Here is a 19,426-nt window from a genome sequence, read left to right as displayed (position 1 = left end):
GTGCTGCCAATTGTACAGTATTGGCTGTTATTTATGGACATTAAACCTTTACGTTATTTTGGAGCCCTGACAGTCCCGAACTGTTGAACCCAGTGCAAGCTCGGAACGAGACGGAGAGACCAGTGCAAGATTTGATACGGCGGAACGGTGTTATCGGAGAGATATTTATTATCGCAGAGCTATTTGTACTGTTCTACGTGCTGCCAATTGTACAGTATTGGCTGTTATTTATGGACATTAAACCTTTACGTTATTTTGGAGCCCTGACTTGTCAAGTTCTTTAAGTTGGTGGTGTATGGTGCAGTTTGCAGAGAGCCTGGATAGTGAGATTCGTAACAATATGTTTCGGAAGCTTAAAGTAGGGATGGGTGAAACCAGCTCTTTGGAAGCATCACCAGAGAATGCTGAAAGGGTCTTTCAAAGCTGCATACTACATAAAGAGGCCTATAAAAAGAATCCGGCCCCAAAACCCTCCTATGGAGCATAAACTATACGGAGAACTGCCTGATAAGGAAACTACTGCACGGTTCTCCTTATCTTTAAAACCTCCCTATGTCATAGACAGTCCTTTTGCAGTGGACTGCGACGGGTAAGGAGGGATAAAGAGATCCTGGTGTTTGAGTAGGTGTCTTTCTGAGGATAGACCACCACAACACAATACTTTGGCTCCAAGTTCCCTAAACCTGAGGCCCAGATGGCCCACTCTGGGATCAACCGGCTGGTCGAAGACCTATGCTAGATGGCAGTCGCTAGAGGGTCAATCAGGGAGCTGCTGTATCGGACACATGTCCGATGCAGCAGCTGACTGAGTATAGCATCTGTGAAGCTCTGACGGCCTTGTTCTGGACATTCGAATGGCCCGTCCCCTTTGTTGGACTCGATGGCGGGTGGAGAGTACAGGTGCCGAACTAATAAGAATATGTATATGGATATGAAAACACCCAAAAAACTACCTATGTCTGGGCAAGAGACTTCGTATTGAGGCAGAAAAGGAGGAGGCCACAAATAGCTGTACTACCTGGCCATCATTTTTGGTGGTCAGGTGAATAGAAAAAGAAAAAAGCCTGACAAAGATGAGCCCTTTTCTCATCTACAAGGGAATAAAATCAATAATGGGAGAGTCCAAGAGTGTATCTAAGTTACACAAGTCACATGGAACTTCTTGTAGAAGTTGACAGTAAGATACACTCTGATGGGCTTCTACGATGCAGAAGAATCTGTGATCTCCAAGTGGAAGTCATGCCACACATAAGTTTGAACACCAGCAGAGGTGTAATCAGCTCTAGAGACCTGCTGGAATGTTCCGATTTTCGGACCCTTGTTTAGGGTGAGTTATTCGTTTGTGATATCTCTTATTGTATGTTGTATGAAGCTGTCACTATTTCTAGTTTTAGAGTAGAAGTTAACTTTTGTATTTATTTTGTTTATAGGGTGTAAGTGTTGGAGTTGTATATACTGAGCTCGAGTCTGTGGTAGTGTGGGCGTCGCCTGCCGTCTTAGAAATATATATTACAGTTTTCAGTGTCATTGTCAAATTGGCGATCATCTGAGGTCTAACTTTACTATAATCGAGGTTGGCAGTTTTGTGACGCCAGTCGGTCAGAGTCTGGTGGACTATGAAACCAGGGTGACAAGTTGATAGCAGTAGCAAAGGTGCTTAAATTAATTGTTGAATAATATCTTTATATTTATATTATATATATATATATATATATATATATATATATATATATATATATATATATATATATATATATATATATCTAATATATATATTGTCTATTTATCATCTTCATTGTACATACACATATATCAGTTTCATACAATTAAATTCATTTAATTTTTGTTATTTAAACTACTCACATAGTTTGTTACTCTATGTATGACTGTGTGTGAGTGATGTCTTGTCAGGTGGAACCCCGGGACCTTAATTGTATAGAGCTATTCTAAACCTGACATTATCCTCACATCCTCACATTCGGAACTATGACCTACGAGTTCCAGTGAGGCCCTACATACCTAACCCCATGAAGTGCTTCATGTTTCAGGTTTATGGAACACTGTGTGTGCCAGATGTACTGGAGAGGGTCATGAAGACAAGGGCTGCCCAAACTGTCACGCTGGCCACTCAGCCTACTCCAAGGACTGCCCTTTGTGGAGGTTGTAGTGCAGAAGTACAATGCAAGAAATGGATGTACCTTCCTTCAGCCAGGCAAAATCGTCTGTATTGGCCCTTCCCCAGGGCCATCCCGGCTTGACAAAGACCTACGTACAGGATGTGGCTAAGACAGGAAGTTCCACAGCCACACAGACGGACACGTTGACCCCACCACCCACTCCTCTCCTCCAACTCAGAAGACCGCCAAAGAACACACCTCCGAAGAGACAATAAAGCCATGTTGTCATGCTAAAGAACAGGTTCTCTGTACTCGCTGATGAGAGCATGGAGAATGAGCAGCATGTCAAAACTAACACTCCGGGAGAACCCGGAGACATCATGTCTGACACAGGTTCTCCTCAGAGAATACAGCCAGACACCCCAACCTCTACTGAATTAGAGTTTGATAACCCCCTAAGGGGAGAAATCAAAGCAAAGAGGATGCCCATGGTTTGATACAGCTTGCAAAAGTGCTATTGGCGATAGGAAAAAACGACTGGCTGCATTTATAAAGAATCCTTCATAGGAAAACCTAAAGCTATTTAGGATAGCTAGAGCAAAGGCTAGACAAACCATACGGTCAGCCAAAAGGAATTCCTGGAGAAATTTTGTCGGAAGTCTGGATGCCAAAACTTCTGCTAGAGCGGTTTGAAAGGCAGTAAGGTGGATCAAAGGGAAAGAATCAAATGCAATAGGGCATTTGAAAAACCGAGGACGGACTGTTACGTCCCCCAGAGATATAGCTGACTGCCTTGCATCCTCAATAGCAGATCAATCATCCACTGCACACTACATGCCAGAGTTCCAAAATGTCAAAATCGGGGAGGAAAGACACCCCATTGATTTCAGATCAGAGAACAATAAAGATTATAACAAACCGTTTTCGCTTGAGGAACTTAGGTACTCGCTGGACAAGTCACATGACACATGACAGAAGAAGATGAAATCCATTATCAGTTCCTCAAGCATCTTCCCGAACCCTCATTGTCGACATAAGAATCTTTAAAATTAAATACGTGTTTGTGCTATTGAAATTAATGAGGAAACCGATTTGGAGAGAAAGTTTATAACAAAGATCTAGAAAATAGAGAGAGGACTAAATGAATGGAATACGGAGAAATTCGGTATCAATATAAAAACAGCTGACGGTCGCTGTACAGTTTGGAACGCCTTTAGCTATATCAAAATAATCTAGAAATTTGTGAAGTATTATTGCCTGAGATATATAATAAAACATCTTTTCAATATTAATTCATTCTAAGTAAGGGATAAATTTAATTGCCTTATTTTATATAAGCAATTTAATATAACAAAAACCAAGCACAGTTTTGTAGGAAAATGTGCTAATTGTAAGAGAAATAGCGCTGACCTAAAAATAGATGAAATAAATGTATTTGTAAGAGAAATAGCGCTGACCTAAAAATAGATGAAATAAATGTATCTCCAGAGTCAAAATAGTTTTTAATAATAATAATAATAATCTTCATTATCCATATGGAAATGTGTCTTACAATTTGTGCATTACACCAAACAAAACATTATAATTATAGAAAAAAATGGATGAAATAAATGTATCTCCAGAGTCGAAATAGTTTTTAATAATAAAAATAATAATAATATTTATTATCCATATGAAAATTTGTCTTCAATTTGTGGTTACACCCAATAAAACATTACAATTATAGAAAACCAAAATATACATTCCGACCTAACTCACTCATAAGTTACATGTGAAATGTTTATAAGATTGTTTCTATTTAATGAATTGATTACCAGGGCAACAAATGAGTTTTTGTGTCTGTTTTTGCTATCGGTGTCTTGTATTTATTTTGTGATGGTAAAATTAAAAAATCCTGACCCAAAGGTTGATTTTTTATTTCTAGAATCTTTTTAGCTTGCTTTTTTATGGTTGTTTGTCTCAAATAGCTGCCCAAATGGGTTTTTTTTTTCGCCAATGACAGCATTTAGGATTCTATCAAGTTTATGTTTATTTTTAACGTTCAGATTGCCATACCAGGCAGTGATATTAAAACTTAAAATATTGCAGATGTGAGCGTGATAAAACATAGCCAAGTCCTTTTCGCTAACACTAAACGAGTACATATTCCTAACATCCCCATCATAATCTATGCTGCCCTTTTGTTTTCTGATATAATCAGTATTTGCAATAAAATTTAGTTTATTGTCTAGGATAGTACCAAGGTATTTAAAAGTTTGCACTATTTCAATAGTCTCTCCAGCTACAGAAACAATATCATTTTCTTTCAATTATCATTTCTTTGTTGTTGTTTTTTTTTTCATTTAATTAAAAAATTATCTTTACAGTATTTTTCAATGTGTTCTATTTCTCTGAAATACTCATTGACGTCTGATCTCTCTAAGAGCACGGCAAGAAGAGCCGCACCATCAGCGATTTTTGTGAAGGACTATTGGTTTGAAAATCATCGGTGTAGATATTGCTATAACTTAGCAATTAACCTCAACGAAAGTGATATAAAACAGAAAGTTTAATAATCAATTATACACTGGATCTAGAGCCAAACCCCAGAGTCACATCTCAGGCCTTCTTGTTTACATCTCTAATCATCAGCCATCTTCCCTTCCTCTGTTCTCTATCGTGTCCTCTGGTACACAATGTCGCGCCAAATGACAGTGCGCAACGTAGAGTCATAACACTGCCCCCTCCTTAGTTATGTTCGTCCCGAACATGACCAGCTTTTTGACAGGGCTACAGAATTGTCAGTGCAGATGTTCTGGCAAGAAAGCTAGAGTTCCACTGGAGGCCAGGTCATAAACACACTGTCATTTTCAGCCATCTCCAGAAGGTATGCCTTTCTACACATGTCCATTACCCACATTATTAGTGTCCAGTTTCCGCTGAAATTGATTCATCTTTTACTCTGCTTTGTGAAGGCAGACGTACACACGTTTGTCAAGTCCAGACCTGTTGATGGTTTTTCTGGTATTTGCATTGTTCATTCGAGGTGCCGCCCGTACAGTTCTTATTAGATTCCTGTCTGCAGTTAGTACTGGTAGCCAAACAGTAGTATTGGACACAGACCCCACGTTGTCTGATTTGGTCATGCCCATTGAAGCACTCATATCACGGACATCGAAAGCAATAGTTTCACTCTGCTTATAGGTCACTCCTCTAGTTTCTTCATCTAGCGTTTTCTTTTCGGGTCTGCGCTTGTCGTTGAAAAGGGTGCCACTTTCTTTATCTTGAAAGCTAGACGCATCTGATTTGTCATTATGATCATGGACGGCGCTGCCACCACCAACACTTTCCTTGTAACTACCCGTATAGCCACAACAATGATTGGTTGATGTTTCAATCTCCGCTCTTCTAGGATGTAGCTGGCCTTCCAGTTTGTTCCACTTCAGTTTGTCCCTTTTATGATACCTGTTTACTGACAGATTAGACCATTTTGGTATGGTCGTATGTTCGATTCGTTTCACCTGAATGCCTTCCACACCATCATCAAGCAATGGAAACACTATGTGTCCATATTGTACAGTTCCACTTCCAATGTTTAGAGATAAACCGAATTCCTGCATAGAATCCAGACCAAGGATGCAGTCGTCGACAACATTGGCGATCAGAAAATCATGACTAAATGGTTGACTTCCTATTTTAAAATTAAGCCGTACCTGTCCTAATATAGGTAACAGTTCGCCACCTGCCGTTTTAAGAGTGTAGTCATTCACTCGTATTATTTCCTGATCTCCGATCAGACTGGGTCCAACTATCGACCGCGTAGCCCCTGTGTCCAAGAGGAACCTATAAGAACCAGCGCCAATCTTTCCCTGCACTCTCAAGGTTCTGCTTTGTTCTAACACTCTGAAACGAGTCTTTATTCTCGGAGTTTCGATTTTCTGGGTTGCCAGTTCTTGCTCCCTAAGCCCGTAGAATCGTAGCGGTTGACGTTCTGATGCACAGCCTTGGCCTTGGAAGTTCATCCTTTACTGATTTCAGGTCTTCCTTCATTTGTTCTTGCATCGATTGAAAATGATCCCTCATATCTGGTTCTTTTTCAAACAAATAGGTGTCCGGATCCTGCTCTTCATCTATGATGCTTTGCCTAATACGTTCTATGAGTGCCTTCTTGTTGCCGCTTACGTTCAGCTCCCTCCCTCTCAGTTCCTGTCTAAGTTCCTGTAATGACAGTTGACTAAGTGTTTTCTTAGACGCCATCCCGTATCAAAACGTTGATCAACTAAAACCAAAACTTATGTTGATCTACCTGAAAATGGAATCGTTCAATGTCTTATACCTAGATCTAGACCTTCTTCTCCACTTTCGTTGAGGATCCCACTTCTGACACCAATTGCTATAACTTAGCAATTAACCTCAACGAAAGTGATATAAAACAGAACGTTTAATAATCAATTATACACTGGATCTAGAGCCAAACCCCAGAGTCACCTCTCAGGCCTTCTTGCTTACATCTCTAATCATCGGTCATCTTCCTTCCTCTGTTCTCTATCGTGTCCTCTGGTACACAATGTTGCGCCGAATGACAGTGCGCAACGTAGAGTCATAACAATATGAACCAGGATGGCGATGTAATTCGTTACTGCTTCTACCCATTAGTCCTAAATCATACAGAATGTACTCCCATAATGAGCAAAAAGATAACAAAGACTAATGGTTGAATGTATAACACAAATAAATGATAGAAAGAGGTCGAAATTTGATTCCCTTTGATTTCTTAAAGCTCATAGAGCCCTCCAGTTGCAATACTGTTTTCTAGACTTTTTATCTAGAATATCTTTAACATTTTTATTTCTGTAATTCGAGAAAGGAGAATGATTGGGCGTAGGGTTAGGTACCTTATCCTGTAGAAAAAAACATTTTTTACAGAAACACCAAACAGCAAATCAACAGAAGTCACAGACCAGGGAGAATATGGACCACCAGCTGGAATGTATTAGACGCATGTTTGGTAAAAGCCAAAGTCATCTGAAAGCCGACAGGCTTAAGGTACATGGTACGTCCGGACCATGTATGAGACTGGAAATACAACACAAGTGGCAGCAGAGACGAAAAGATACAACCTCATCATCTTAGGAATCAGTGAGTCAAGATGGACTGATTCCGGGCAGAAAAGACTGACTTCAGGTGAGTTACTTTTTTACTTAGGACATGAGCAAGAGGCTACACACACCCAGAAACTAACCCTGATGCTGTCTAAGCAAGCTCAGAGAGCACGTATTGGATGAGAAGCGCATAGACCATGGATTCTAACTAAATATTCTCACTTCGCTCTTCAAAATATTAACTAACATTACAAAGATAAAGCCTTAAATACTTTTTCTCTAAACCCTTACTTTTTACATGTAACATGTCAATTAGACACTTTTATTGCCTCGCGTTTCATATTCACCCACCCGTATCGTATCAACAAACATCTTTCTCTCATCCAGATATTGATATACGACCTCTCATCTCTCCAGTCTCTACATAAGTAGATAGTTCAATGTCAACCTGGCCTAACTGTTTTTATAGAATGATATCTAATTGATTCAATTGTTTTTTAAATGGTCAATGTCTTAAATTTTCCCTTTGGAAAATGTTAAGGTGCTAATGTTGCAATAAATAGTACTTCAAATATATAATATGAAACACTGCTTATTAGTTGTTATTTTCAATTATATTCGATTTATATGTATACTAAATTGATTCTTCCACTTTTAAAACTAAAACAAACATTTTGTTAAAATTAAAAGTAGTTAGTATGACAGAAAGTATTAAACTTAGAAAAAACAAAACAAAACTAAAACTTTTTAGATAACTGAGTTTAAAATATTCAAATTCATCTTCTTTACTCAATAGTATCCTGTGCATTCTACCATTAATAGTGAATAGTTGTAAAAATGATGTATTTTTATGAAAAAAACAACAACTGTTAGTTCAGAAAAAAAAAGTTACCCGTGCATTAGAACTTCAAAAGATCTAAAATATCATGTAATCGGATTTCAATATCTTTTCTAGGTTTCGATATTTAAACGGCACGGAAGGACGGACCACACAAAACTAATAGCCCCTTTTTGGGTCCGCTTAAATCACAAGTTAATTTATTATTTTGTTTGGTATCGAACAAGGAAAAGAAATTCTACTTTACAGATGTGGATTTTTTTAAAGTTGAAATAGACCCTTTTATACTTTAGGTAGAGAATTAGGTATTCACTTAAACTTTTTTTAAAGTGCATTTAAAAAAGCGATCATGGTAACATTTAAAAGAAAACCCACTTCTTTACCACCCCCCTCCCCCTTTTTTTGTAACTAGTCCTGACTATTAATAGAATCATAGAGCATTGATAAGGTTAAAAGCATGAAAAAGCGCTTTACAAAAAAGTTTTTTTATACGCACAGATGTATTATTGTTAATTTAGATCTATTACAAATTTAATTACATTGTTGATCCAAACTAAATGCAACAAATAAACCTTTTTTTTTTTTCAAAGAATTTGTTTACATTTTCCTTCTTTAAATTTTGTTTTTTGTGTTTTTTTTGTTTGTAGTTATTTTTTTTTTGGTCTGTTTATTTTTAAACGTGTTTTTCTAAATCTCTTTGTTAGAAAATTACTGCTAGACCAGATGTCCGAACAGTCTTTAAAATAGTAGAAGCAATTGGGTAGTAGGTAGGCTTTCTTATATTACAATTGTTACAGAATATTTTCAGTAAATCATTTAACCTCATGTCAGTATCATTACTAATAAAAGCGTTTGCAATGTAATAATATTTTAATTATGATATAGAAATAAAAGAAATAAAATCTATATATTAAATTTAAAATTAGCAAAATAAAAAAAATATTAACAATTTATAACAACATACATTGAAATTGAAACAAGAAATCATTAAAATATTTTTTTAAAAAGACAATACCTCATTTAAATAACGTATAAAGTTATTGTTTCTCTCTTAGTAACTAATGAATGTTAAATTAAGAAAAAAAACAGGGGACATATTTACCCCGCCGTTTTCCCCCTAACCTCCCAAGAAATAATCCTAATTAAGCTAATGTTTAGATCTACTACACTTTGAAATATTCCAAATGTTAGGGCTTTAGATCTAAACATTTTCCAGAACGTTTATTTATTAAACTCTGGAATCTGTAAAGCCTTACATTTGGAAATTCTCGAACGCGATAGTCTTTTCAAGAACTTCGATAGTCCTTGGAAAACCGATGCTGGATTAGATTTATACTATGCTAGACCATTATCACACCAACTTAAATTTATTGTTTTATTTTGGAAAAAGTATAACCATCATAACTAGATTTTTTCCTGTGTGGCAAATGAACTAGTAGTCTAAACGTTTTAAATCAACTGTTAAATTTCTAGGAAAATAGTAAGAGTCGTTTTTGAGATCTGAGTCCAGATTCCAGGTTGCATTAAGTTCTGACAATAATAGAGGTATTGTAAACGTAAAAAAGATGTATATTCCTTTAAAAATGCAAAATCTATTCAATACATTAAATAGTTTTTTATTAATTTGGCAAATATGAGCATGCATGTTGCTGAACTTAGTTTTCTCCTTTTTCTTATCCACCTCCTAGTCCCCTCCACTTACTGTCTCTCCGAATGCTTCTGTTATCACTGATAATCAGTAATAACACTTCTCATAAGTCTACACTGAGAGTGTAACTTCACGATGTGCCGTTCTCTGTGCCTGTTAACTTGTGCTACACATTTAGTATGTGATAAATATAACTATCATTATACACAGAATTAAGTCCGATCTCAGCAGACAAAGATAAAGTTTATTTACTAAAAACAGTTCTTAATAAAATACTGCAGTGTCCTCAAGCCTTCAGCTACAAATCACTGGTTAGATATGAAATAACATAATATCCTTTGTAGTAAATAAATCCAAGCTAGAGTGTGAGCTGCATAAATAGAATGAGCACAACTTAACATATAACAAAGTAAATTACATACGCAGCAAAGCAAGAAACGAATGGTAACAATCTTTAGTACATGTAAAGGCTATTGCACCGAGTACTGGAAGCAACTAACTCCAATTGAGTTTGGTATTTCTCACTATATCTTTGTACTCTGAGGTTTTTCATGTGCTATCACTTAATGTCAATTGAGGCTGTGATAGAGTATCAACATTATTGAGCAAATCCTGTTGTACAGATATTGAGGTCTTTATAGCCACCTGTGTGTATATGTAATAATTTATCTTTCAACTGATAAACCAAAGCACCGCTAGAGCCTGGACCTGTACATGTCGTGTAAGTATATCTTTGTTTTAAATTTCCAACTTCATGATGCAATGAATATTCGCCAATACAAATTTGTTTCGAGGCTCCGTGTGGATGCGATATTATAATGCATATGCTGTTCTTGTCCTTCATATTAACATGTTTTTGATATGTCTTTTTTCTTAGATGAGCTAATGCGTTACAATTACCTTCTATTATGTTAGCGAGGTCAGCATCGCAAGTATAACAGCTAAAAATACAAATATCGTCTTCTATAAAAGTTTTTAAGACTTTCGAAACTTTTAAGTCAGGGCCCGTACTTCTATCATTATCATAAAACAAAGTACAGGTTGCACCTTCGGTTTCACTGTTATCAAATAGTACATGACTTGCTGTGAACATTACAATTTCATACCAAATGTTTTTTTGCTTATCTGAACTGTTACAATCACTACATAGGCAACTTTTATATCCATCAGTGTATTTAATAATGTCATAAATAAAGCCGGTTGAAAATCTACTTTCCTGTTTTTTTTCTGACTTATACAATGGAAAGGGACTCTTTGTTTTCGGAAAATACTCCGGTCTATATGGACTTACATTTGTAACACTTATTTTAACAGTTGAGTCACATAAGTAATGTATTAGAGAATAAAGTTCCTGATAATTTGATGGAAGTGTTTCTATACAATAATCTGCTACATTAATAAACAATCTATGATCTGGATTTTTCGTACAACTTCTGAAATCTTTCTGCAAACACAATTCACAAGTAACTGAAATAAAAAAGAAATTCTCTATTTACTTCAAGCAAAATTTTATGAAATTGTGTATGTTTGAGTACAACTTTATGTGTTTTTTTTATTTGTATGTACATAATGTTGTAAACATGTTCCCCTCGACTAATCTTTTTTTACTTGAGAATTCTTTGAATTTCGTTTATGCTGTGGGGCGAAAACGACTTCAGTGAGTGTGTTGATATGTTTGGTAACGGGAGGGATGATCGTTGATTTTTCGACGGATAATTGTTTTTCCTTAACTTGTGTTTGTGAATCGGGATATGTACATTTTATTTGGAGTACTGTTATTTCTTTATATCTTTATTGACTGATCATAGTTGGATTGTACTTTTGCAATCACAAAGATATCGGCAACTGAGGATTGGTGTCGTTACTTTCTTTAGCTTACACCAAAGTCAAAACAACTGGTGTCACAAGTGTAATCCCGCCTACTCTACTTACACTTAAGCAGATTAGACATCTTCTCTACAGCATTTAGTTATTAAAATCTTCAATGAATGTGGAAAAACTCAAAGACTGATAGTACGTTTAAGATAAATATTTCCTCGTTCTCTCGCCGAATTAAATTTTTTTTTATTACAATAAAGAATAAAATTATAACGGCCAAGTTTCCCCAGAGTTAACAACGAGCTAATACTTATATTCCAACGATATACATCAACTGTCAAATTTCTAGAAAATCGAGTTTCCGAGATACATGTCCACTACCCCTGTTCCCCTTTGAAAGTGTAATTGATTAAGGTAGCTGCAGTTTTAGTGCCGCTAAATAAAACTTCAAAAAATTAGTCTCAATTTAATCACTATTTTACATCTAGTTACTAGTATTTAAAGTTTTATTTATAGAGATGTAGAGTTTGAACGTCCGCAGATCAATTTCTCGTACATACAAAATGATTAAATCATCGCTGCAATGGTTTACTTAAAATGCATACTGCACCCTTACCGTATTTTCTTTCAAAAGTTTCCCTCTGTTCAATAGCCTGAAAGAAGTTGTACATTTCAAAATTATAGAAATCAAAAGTGTGAATAGCAGACATTCTACTGAATGCCTGGCATTTTCATGATAAGAACACAATGATTCTCCATTTCATACTTCGACAGAATAACTAGATCTACATAAGTTAAAGCAGAAAATGTTTTATTTAGAAAGATTTATATATAAATAAAATATAAATATCTAAGAACCCCCCCCCCCTACATACTAAAAATATATTGTAGACCCAAATGTCTTTAGTCAGTAGTAAGTGCAATTTAAATTTTCAAATAATAAAGTAAAAAATATAAGTCATTAGAATGTACGGTGAGACTGAATGCATTCTTATTTGTTGCTCTTTAGGTATGAAATAGTTCTATTCTTTCATTTATATATTTAAAGGTTATGTATATGAACTAAGTGCACGTAATGTGAACTATTTTTTTTTTTTGACGATTGTTAAAGGACATTATAATAAGTGGACGGATGGACTTCATTGTTTTGTAGAAGTGAAAGAAGACGTGTTTATGCTGTGACAGAATTTTTCTAGAGTTCGATTTTGCCTTATGAGCGGGTAATACTGTATACAGACAACAGCTGCCAGTTTGTTTGTCCGTCATGTAAATATTGAAAAAAAAAGACTAAAAGCTATTGAAAATCTTATTTATCTTAAATTTGCCTTCGGAAACATCGCAATAGTTTATAACTTTCTATAATAGATTGTTGTGGATGCTTATATATATATATATATATATATATATATATATATATATATATATACAAAGAGAGAATTCAAGATAGGTCTAATACCGTTAATTACATTTTTGGGATGGTCTCGTATGAAAATTAGATGTACCATAGCCTTGTGGAGAGATTTTTATACCATACCTTGGTGCTAGGAAGTTGGTTTACTTAACAATCCGGATATCAACGATATCAACGATAATTGGATATTGTAACGTATTTGCTATAAAATTTCATGTACTGTAAGACAGAAGTGCGATTTTACATAAATAGAGTTAATTTTTTTTAAACTAAAAATACAGGACACCCGTTTTTCGTAAATGTATTTATTAGTAGAGGAATTTCAAAACATATGTTTTGCGTTAGAAGAGTTTTCATTTTAAAAATACGAACAGTTTTGACGACGATTTGTAAGAAAAGTAAAGTAATCCATATAGGTCGATTTCTTTTTCAAAACAAAATCAGGAACAATCTTTAACTATAAAAAGGGTGACCGGTCATTTTATCCCCGGTCACTTCATCCCCTGGTCATTTCATCCCCTGGTCACTTCATCCCCCGGTCATTTCATCCCCGGTCACTTCATCCCCTGGTCATTTCATCCCCTGGTCACTTCATCCCCCGGTCATTTCATCCCCCGGTCGTTTCATCCCCTGGTCATTTCATCTCCAGGTCACTTCATCCCCCGGTCACTTTATTCCCCGGTCATTTCATCCCCGGTCACTTCATCCCCTGGTCATTTCATCCCCTGGTCACTTCATCCCCCGGTCATTTCATCCCCCGGTCGTTTCATCCCCTGGTCATTTCATCCCCAGGTCACTTCATCCCCCGGTCACTTTATCCCCCGTCATTTCATCCCCCGGTCATTTCATCCCCTGGTCACTTCATCCCCCGGTCATTTCATCCCCTGGTCACTTCACCCCCTGTCACTTCATCCCCCGGACATTTCATCCCCTGGTCACTTCATCCCCCGGTCACTTCATCCCCCGGTCATTTCATCCCCTGGTCATTTTATCCCCCGGTCATTTCATCCCCTGGTCAGTTCATCCCCCGACCATTTCATCCCCTGATATTTTCATCATCTGATCATTTTATCTAACAAATTGTAATTTTAAAAAGCATTAAATTAGCAATATTTACTGTATTCCTTTTTTATTTAAATGACAAAATTGTAACACTTTAGATTAGAATAAAATAAAAATTAAATGCCAATAAAAAGTATAAAAATTTAGCATGTAAAAATAAAGAGGTAATGTAGAAGAAGTGTTTTTGTGTTCATCTACATCAGTAAGATAGATAAGCTATCAATTGTAACTACAGAAGATCCATCGATTCATATTGATGAACAATGTTTGTTATTCTCTTAGCCTGTGTTGCATATTTCTTCCTTGGGCGTTCTTCAGTGCCGGCGCTAGCCTGTAAAACTGATTCCTTGTGCAACTGACTATCCTTTCGTAGACCATCTAGAAATGTCCACATAGTTGGATGGTGGCATGAAAAGCGAGATTGGAGGGCGTGATACCAACCCTCCACAGCGGTATTTGTTATTCAAAGGAATCACTTATATGGTCTTCACGTGCATAGGCCAAAGCCGAAAGACATCTTACCACGCCACGTAACTCATTACAACCGTCATAGTCACTTTTCATGCCCAATTCATTTACTTTACGTAATAAAGCTTGACAGAGGTGAAAATAACATCCCGTTACTCTGCATAAGCACTCAAACAATTAATTTTAAGGATATAGGAACCTCATCATGACGGGTATTTATGTTCACATAACTAGAGGTCCACCAGCTTCGATATCTAAAATGAATATCAATAAACAAAATACATACTTACATATACATGTAGTTATGAAATATCGATAGAAATAAAGTCCTATAACACAATTTGTAACTTTAATGTTGAAAAGGAAGTCCGCCTTTATTAGAAAAAAATAAAACCTTATTTCAAGGCTAAAAATGACTCGCCCATTTTCAAGAAAGAGTGACTGAAAAATAAAATAAAGTGAAACATGGACGTACTTTCATCACACATTGGCCTTAATAAATTATCAGCGGCACGGTCATAGTTATTGTAATCGCACTTCTATCTCTCAAAAGATTCCCACTACTTGCACCACATCTTGGCCTTTGATCATTACGCTATAGATAAGTACACATCCAGATTTACCATATAATAATACAAAGTGGAAGAGGAAACACCATAAACGCATTAGTAATATGTCATAAAATGTCAAAAAGAAAGCATCCTAGATAATCATATTTATATATAAAATATTTAATTGGGATGAAATTACCGGGGGATGAAGTGACCGGGGGATGAAGTGATCAGGGGATGAAATAACCAGGGGGTGAAATGACCGGGGATGAAGTGACCGGGGATAAAGTGACCGGGGATGAAATGACCGGGGATAAAGTGACCGGGTATGAAGTGACCGGGAACCCATAAAAAGTATTTTGTGATATTTTAGAAAACAATTTAATGTAAAATAATTCTATAAATTGATTTTCAATAATCGTTCCTAGTAGATTACTTTCTTGATTTAAAATTATGAATACCCTATTTTGAAAAAAAAAACGTCATTCCACATTAATTTGTTTTAAGTCAAAAATACGGAACAATTCTATATCAAAAATTAAACTATAGTGACGTATTGTTCGAGAATATAAGTCGATTATGCGATTTCAAACAATCATTATACGCTTTTTCTCTAAAACATTATCCGGAACAACTTTATAGTAAATGAAATATAATTCAGTACATATTTTCATATATGTACTATTTACACAAAGCCGAAAAAAACATATTATTGATTATTTGCTTTTGCAAAGTTTAAGCACCAAAATTAAATGTAGAAGAGCAAACAAACATTCATTAGCATTGATTTTTTTTCACAAAAACATTTGGAACAATTTATTCTAGATACTTAAATCTATTGTGATGTTTGGGAAAGAAAATTAAAGGTTAAATAAGATTTTCATTACGACCAATAGACAAAACGCCTAAAAATAAGCGGCATTTATCTTGATGTGGGCACTAAACAAATAAATAAATTCTGTTTATGTAAAACTTTTGAGGAAACTAGTTTAGCACCATGTATTGTCGCGAATGTCACGCTACTGCACGAAAGTCGCTGCACAAAAAGTCCACTTAAAAAGCAAGGTTACAAAGACTCTTTGAATGGAAACAAACTCAGAATAGGCCCCCGAGGTGGTTCACACAGGCAGGTAAAAAGGAGGTTTCAATATTTTTCAGAAAAAAAAACATCATAATGAAATTCTATCAAAGGTAAATTACAGAGAAGAATGGAGGAAGAAGGTTGACCGATAGAAATCTAAAACCGTTTGCATAAAAGTGTTACAAATATGGTAAATAGTCATCTCCCATACCAAATAAGCTCCAGTGTTTGTTACTATTAATAGTGAATAGTTGTATCTGTTTCATCAGAGTTTTGAAAGGTCTAAAATATCATGATGTCGGATTTTCGATATCTTTTCTAGTTTACGAGATCTAAACGGGACTGGCGGAAAGACAGACCACGCAAAATTAATAGCGTCTATTCTCCTTTCAGGGGATGCTAAAAATGTGCGTAATAATTACATACAAAATGCAGTCTTAGCCTTTTTAATCAAACATGATTTTTTTTCTTTTAATTTTAGAAGCTAGTGGACAAGAAAAAACAGAGCTACATAATTTTTATATTTGTTGTGATCATTTCTTTAACATTTTATAAACAGAGTTGACTTTGTGATACAGAAAATAAAAAAAATATATCATTCTTTATTAACACTTTGTAGCACTATATCCCTTACATTAATGTATTGTTTTACAATTGGTGTATTTCTATAAAAGAATGGCTTGCATAATTAATATCATAAACTAAACGGTTTTTTTTAGAAAACAAAATGTAGCCGTCGCACCTAAACTTTGCCTACAATAACACATGGTGAAATAAAATTTTTCATTTCTCTTATAGTTTTTTAGATCTAAGTGTGACATACGGATACACGGACCTTTCGCACACACCTTATAGCGTTTTTTTCCCCTTACGGAGGCCGCTAAAAATACTAAGAAAGACAAACATAAAAGTACATTCCTTGTCTCGTTTGCGATAACAAATTTGGACACATTCTACTTTTTCCATAGTGCAATTGTTTCTCCAGTGCTATTAGAGCATTAAATGGGTTGCCTGGTCTAGCTAGGATAACCAATGATTTGGCAGAATTTAAGTCATCAATCAATATGCATGACTAGATGCATAACGCGTAGGACGTAATCATCTTCTTTTTGAAGTAGCATCTGTATTTTATAAGATAAAATAATGAGAACATTAAATGGATTGCGTGAGCTAGCCAGGAAAGCCAATGACCTAGCAGAATTTAAGACTATATTGACCCAGGAATACGCCTAGGACATAATCATCTTTTTTGAGGTAACATCTGTATTTTATAAGACGATAAGAAAAAAAACGTATAACTTCTATGCTTGGGACTACAAATTATACATCTTTAGCAAAATAAATAAAAATTGTATTTAACATTTTAGCATAGAAGTTGCTTACCAAGAATATTTAATGCACAGTATGGCAGAAGATGTTTATGCCCACCAAAAAGAAATAGTTTTTTGAATATAAAAAAAACAAGCTTTTTTAAAATGTATTTTGAGCTGCAGAAATGCAGCGTTATACAAGCCATTGAAATAGGAGTAACGTTTGAAGCATATTTAGATAATGTAATGGGTTTTATCCTTGTAACACAATATTCTGGACAAAAAAAGCGCAATGTTGTGAATCTGTTTTTGGTAAAAAAAAAAGACGTTAATTAATTATGGAAGGACACTTTTTGAAAAAAAAAGACCATTCTGCGAATATGTGAGTATAATAAAATCTAAATTACTTGATTAATTTATGATTTTTTTCACACATCCTAATAGAGCGCGACAAACTAATTCAAAAAACGATATTCTTTTTAATTGATAGGATACTAGAAATTTATTTTAGAAATGTTATGTACAATATAAACGACTTTTGCGTGCTTTCTAGCTGGCAAAAGCAAAAAGAATATAGTGCTTTCTAGCTGGCAAAAGCAAAAAGAATATAGTGCTTTCTAGCTGGCAAAAGCAAAATAAATATACGATTAAGTTCAATCTTCTGAGAACTTTGTCTTGTGTGGAGAAACATTTTACAAACTCTTAGAAAATTGCATAGATTTTGTCATTCAAGTTACCCGCGCATGGAAAGATCCATTAGTTAAAATTCTTACACTTTATCGGGCTGACAGGGCATGGATTTTATACTCAGACCGATAATAATAGAGCTCAAATTCAAAAGGGAACAAATTGTGGAAAAGGTTTCCATTACAACACCATGCAATGTGAGGCCGACATCATCTGCACATAACTAGGTAAGCCTTTCCATCATAGAAATATTTGTATTAAAGTGTATGTCCGTAAGCTAAATAAGTACGTTTATTCTATTAACAGTTACTTTAAGTGAAAGGAAGAAAATATGAATAAAATCTTAAATGAAACATTATTAAATAAAATAGTACTAGGTATATAAGTTCTATGAATTTTAAGATGTAGGCCTAGCTAAATAAAAAAAAACAACTGATACACTGATGAATGATCAGACGGTTCATTAAATAAGTTTATTACATTTCAAACTTACATTTTGTGAGTCTTGAGAGGACTTTTCTGACCAGTCATCTAGAGAGTAAAATTAAAATTTATATAAAATAGTATTGCTTTTTACTTTATATTGCATAATAGTACAAATGTGTATTGTTTTGCTAATATATTTGCCACATTGTTATATTTCAATATAAAGTGTTAGTCCATATTTAGAGCTTGTATGTTTAAACAGTGTACACTAAGAAATTCTATATTGATGAATAAAGTATGCACGAGTACCAAACATTGACACGTAGAATATATTAAGCTTTTGTAATATTTTATTTTACGTAATAAAACTAATAAAAAAAAACAAGATTATCATACAAACTCAGAGGTGGTTCCCATCGAATTCACCAATGGACCAGAAAGATATTCAAGCCATAGTCTTGTTTTGATCGTTTTAAGTAATACAATTTTAAAAATCATTTGGCGTTATTTTTTTCCATAACAGCATAGTGCAACACGTCGTCTTTGATAAGACATTTCAAAATCTTCTGGAATAAGTAAAGTAGTATAGTTCTACATCTAGTCTAGATCTGGATCTATCTAGACTATATTATGTCTAAATCTAATCTAGATGTTGATCTAGAATCTAGAGTAGGTCTAGATCTAGATCTAGACTAAAAAGACTCTAGAATTCAGTGGTTCCTATACTTTTTTGTCTCGTAGACCCAGGGCCAGTCCTACAGATTGCGGGGCCCTATGCGAAACGGATAGTGCGGGGCTTAGTCTGGGTAGGGATAAGGATAGTACGTGAAAATTTAGAGTTCTTGTTCAAAAATAAATTCGTCATTGCATTTTATTCATACTTTAGTAAGTGCAAAATCATGGTAAAATTAAATTACGAGCCATCTAC

At 35.0% G+C, this 19,426-nt stretch overlaps 1 long non-coding RNA gene across 1 annotated transcript; it reads right to left on the bottom strand.

The window, feature by feature from the left end:
• Positions 1-8,969: 8,969 nt before the first annotated feature.
• Positions 8,970-18,605, bottom strand: LOC106062258 (uncharacterized). The gene is made up of 3 exons (XR_008775828.1): positions 18,566-18,605; positions 12,119-12,155; positions 8,970-11,151 (listed from the first exon to the last, which is right to left on the bottom strand). It is a non-coding gene; the product is annotated as an uncharacterized LOC106062258 (long non-coding RNA).
• Between the last annotated feature and the right edge of the window lie 821 nt (positions 18,606-19,426).

This window comes from Biomphalaria glabrata, chromosome 18 (assembly GCF_947242115.1).
Source record: "Biomphalaria glabrata chromosome 18, xgBioGlab47.1, whole genome shotgun sequence".
In the NCBI taxonomy this organism is placed as follows: Eukaryota; Metazoa; Mollusca; class Gastropoda; family Planorbidae; genus Biomphalaria; species Biomphalaria glabrata.
The sequence above is the reverse complement of the archived record's forward strand: the minus strand, read 5'-3'. Positions and strand labels throughout refer to the sequence as shown.